A 4,974-nucleotide genomic window follows, 5' to 3' on the forward strand; every position below is an offset into this window, starting at 1 on the left:
GTAATACCTACTTTGTGTGTGTGTGTGTGTGTGTGTGTGTGAGAGAGAGAGAGAGAGGTACTGAGGCAATCAAGATAGTTTCACAGTGTATGGTACCCTTTTCAGCTCAGTCAGCAGAATAGGAGAGAGCACTTTCCTCAGCTTTCTCTATAAGTGGGTATAGAAATCTGATTCCACTTCTTGTTTTTTAAGTGCTCAGAGATTCATCGAAGGTCAAAGTCAGTCTGGGAGCCAGACGACGGGCAGTGGACTGATTTACAACATACCCAAAGCGGCAAGCATTGATTCAGCATCATCTGCAAACATGCTCATACCTTTGACAGATGTCTGAAGGATGTTTGAAACATTGAGGATCAACTCAGAAACATGCTCAAGCACCTTCTAATGCAGGAGAATATCATTTGATTGGTATTATACTGCATATGAGTGCTCATGGGGGAATTATGAGTATTCCACCATCGTAGGGGTAGAGCCAGCAGTTCAAACAGCTGTAATAATACTCGTATAAGAAATCTGCAGGGGCTACAGAGAGGATTCGTGGTGGAAGAGAGAATACACAAACCTGTTTACCATTTCAGACAGCTAGAGTGTGACAAGGCGCCTGTTATTTCAGCTGCAGCGCAAACTTTTGAAAACTTGCCTTAGGAAAGGCGTTTCCTCAAAATGTCAACAAGAAAAGAGGCATTCCTTTTATATCTCCATGTTCCTTTTGTTTATTGCTCAAGGGGAGCGCAATGCCGTGACACGCTGTCTACTCAATTAAAGCAGAATTGTTAATCTCCTGTTGTGTAACCTTTATACAGCCATAAAATTGTGTTTCCATTCCACTCAACTCCCCTCTATTTCTTTTTCCTTGAGCTAGTTCATTTATGTTCAGTCAAGACCTTCCACCGGCACTCACGTCTCATAGTTTTTAGTTCAATATACTGGTACATGAGAGGAATTTGCATACATGCTTATATGCTTGGAGTTAGCGTAGCACTCTGAGTGCTACTGATAGACTGAGTGATTAGCAAAGTGAGCCCATACTGAATTCATTTAGGAGCCTGTTCCCCAGTTTGATTTAGTCAGCAGAAACCATGGATTAACAAAAGTGTCTGTGTCTAATGTGTCTAATGTGCCTGTCTTCATTCGTCCTGTTTTGTTTGTTGTGGGCATGTATAGCCCTTTGAGATTTTAAAAAGTGATAAACTTGAACTTGTGTGAATAATTACTTCATTTAAGCTCTATGATGAAGTAGTGCAAATCACCATTCTGAACCAACAGCTCTGAAAGAATATACATAGGTACATTAAATGAGATCAAACACCCTGTAAAGTACCTCCAACAATTGACTTTTGTAACCAAGCACACATTTTGGAACAATCAGACCTTCTAATACAGGTAAGATTTCCCCTTCAGAAGCCAATTCAAATTAAGGGCCTGGATAAATATTTTAAAGGACAATCACTTGGCTCCACCGGAGGGTGGTATTTGATGGCTGTACTGCCACCAGTGCTTAGAGAGTAGAGTTAAGAGTCACTTCCACAGACAGGAGGTTGTCTTTTCCCGGTCCAAATGCTTGTCAAAGTCTATTCCAGCATTCGCCAACAACTTACAGTTCAGGACACTTGACTTGGAGTTTCCATTTCTTTTTTGAATTTTGTGCTCACTCGTACTCATCACAACAGTGATATTCTGTCTGTCTCCCTTGTTAAAGACAGGAAGGGAGGGTTATGGATAAGAGTGTTTGTACATTTCAAAATTTAAACTGACAACAGTCATTCGATCCAGATCCTCCGTTCAGCCATGAGTATCACTGAAACCTTCTCCAAAAAAAAAAAAAATATACCCAACATCAGTATCTTGTGTAGTTATTATGAGTAGACCTTGATTCAAAATGGCTTCAACGGGTTGCAGACTTTCAGCCGTTGCTCCAGCTAAAATATTTTTCTTTTGTTAAAGAAAAAAAATAAGCCACCTGTCTGTGTTCATCTCCTTATGTATAAATGAGCATAGCTGCCTTGTGACCATCACTTGTGGGAGGAAAGGTCCAAAAAAGCTAGGGAGCTGTTACTGCAGTATACTAAAAGCACATTTACAGTCAATTGACTTTTCCCTATTGTCAGTTAGATAACCAGTTCCTTTGGAAAGATCATTCACTTGTCACACAATGTGAGTAATTTGGCATGTGGGTGTGAAAGAAATGGACACATCTAAGCTTCCCACCCCTTATTGTCTCAGTAGTTTCATTCCCTGCTAGTCCTGGTTCTGTCCATAGTTTCTCGGAATCTGTTGAAACCAACAATCATTGATATTTAGCCTTGTTTTTCACAATGAGAGGCCCATAGCCTAGGGATAAGATGAATAATCTTCAGTGTGTTTGACTACAAAAGTCTTGATTTGTGGAAGCCATAATACTGCATCAGAGTTAGCATGGTGGAACAATGCAGCTAACTCTAACCCTAACCCCGACTTTTACTGTAAAGGCAAACCAGAAGTGACTTTCTAAATGCACAGGAATCAAAGAAAAACACATCGCTGTTGTCCAACGTCTGGCTGATTTTTCCTGACTTGTTTGGATAGCATGTAGGCCTCTTTGACACCTCAGAGTGTTATGTCCCACCTTCTTATTTCCTGTCAGGATTGTGGCAGAACCTCAAAACAGCTGTACCACTACTCCTTTCAGAATATTTCTTATTTATCTGCAGCCTAACAGTCTGTATGCACTACTCACTATTTGTTCTCCTACTGCTTTGATGGAGCAAGGCGGATTAGCTCCGAAGACTTATCTCTCTGACCTCCTTACTCAAAATATCTGTATCCATTATCTTACCGCAGTCAGCACCTGGCTATCCTGATACGCTTCTGCCTTAGTTTTATCAGTTGTTTAAGAAGACTAAGACCAAAGCTGGAGAGAGAGAGAGAGACAGAGAGAGAGAGAGAGAGAGAGAGAGAGAGAGAGAGAGAGAGAGAGAGAAACAGGTGCACAAGAAAGTAACTGGGAGAAGTTAAGGGAAAAGTTCAGTCCTATTGTTGCATTCTTCCTTTTTGACAGTTGCATCCGTGTTAAGAAATTGTACGAAGATGTTGTTTTGTCCCGCCTCTGCTGAAAACAAATGAGAACAGTAACAACAAGATTAAACATCAATCAGAAAACTCTGCATTGGAAAAAAAAAATTGCCTTCTTTCAACAAAATGACACTTGAAAAATTGTTGAATTGGAAATTCATCATGAGCCACCATTAAGAGTAGATCAATGTTGTTTTGAAAGGATATTACACTAAATTAATATTTTTGATGATAAATGAAAATGCTGAAAATTCATGGATTTGACTGAGAATAGATCTGATGTACAGGCAGACGCTGGTGCAAAAGTTATTTACGACAACTCCATACGGTGACTAAAGCAAACTTCACATTTCAGCTGAGAAACAAAGATACTGATTCAAAAGAATCATAACAACCACAGTTACAGTCATAGTGGTGAGATAAATAGCCAAAGACAACAAAATCACTTTATATATTACAGCAAAGCAACTGCAGAAGAGCTCAAGAAAAATGACTTCCTTTGTTTACCAACGATAAAACATTTGATTCGAGTATTTCAGACCAACTACAACAGATAATCAGTAGAGCTGTTGTGCACTGGGTCAATAATTCTGTTTTGAGAGTTTGGGGTTTCGTTTTGCAGTAAATATTGCTACTGTCAGTCGAGTCGTGTCGTGATAAAAGTTATAAACTGTTCTGGCTAAAAGACAAAAATGAAATTTCTGTAAATGGAGACAGATAAAATGATAGAGTCTGGTCCAGAAATGGTAACCAAGTTACACAAAGACTTTTTTTTTTATTTTAGTTTTGCCAATGGCTACAGTCATGTCTGAGTCCTAACCCAGACCGATCAGCCATTTGTTTGTGTTATGTGTATGCAGCAAGAGCATTTATTGATAATATTATAAACATTTTTATTTTAATTTAGGTTAACCTAATACGCACCTCTGTGACATTAATAGTATGATGTAGCCTCTACAGGGATGTTTTAACCCTACAGCCTCATTTGAGACTCATAGACTTACATTAGAGGCTTTGTTCTTCATGCTGTTCTTTTTTCTGAGGAACCAGATCCTGTGTGTTCATGAATAGCCTATCTATCTACATCTCTGAAAATAATCAGGTCTCAGATCTATGTTAGTCTGTTAGAGGTCACTTCCTAAGATATCAAATAAACAGTGCATCGATTAAACCCTGCTAATTATTTATAGAAACAGTTATACATTTGAGTTTGAAGCAGCTGGATCGAAGTCAGTGATTCTAGTGCTAACATATTTAATATTTTGACTTACATATAACCTACATGCAAAATTCATTTAAACGGACATCCCCTCATTCGCTAAGCGCATATTGTCGCAGAATATTTGGCTTATTCCAGGTTTATATGCTTTGTGTGTGTTACCTAATCTCAAAAAAAGGTCGCAAATTTTGACATATGCAGCATATTTAATATGCATATTCTGCATTTTCTTGTGGGAAAATGTCAATATTTGACATGGTTGCAATTTCACACTTCATCCATCAGTGGTAGCTGTTCCTCTTCATTAAGTTTTCATTTTCATTTTCATCACGATCTCACATATGTCAGTTCATGCAAAAATGCTACAAACAAGGTCATATGTCAAAAAAAAACAGCAGTAGTTGAAGCGAGGGGGGGGGGGGCATTTGATTGACATCTCATAAGATTATGAAAAAAACATGTCATGACTTATACATTGAATATCAGCAATGTATCGCATCTTGGTTTCCACAGCAACGTAATTTAAGTAACAGAGGGAGTGCCACAACATAGTGTTCATGGACACAGATTTCAGTATATTCAGATAAGATCTATAACATCAGAAGAGCTCCTCCTTAAAGAATTTATTGTTTTGTAACCACATGCACAAGAGCATTGTGCAAGATGTAGCATATGTCTGTTAATTAGTGGCGGGGAATGCATGG

This window comes from Chanos chanos, chromosome 1 (genome assembly GCF_902362185.1).
Source record: "Chanos chanos chromosome 1, fChaCha1.1, whole genome shotgun sequence".
Classification (NCBI taxonomy): domain Eukaryota; kingdom Metazoa; phylum Chordata; class Actinopteri; order Gonorynchiformes; family Chanidae; genus Chanos; species Chanos chanos.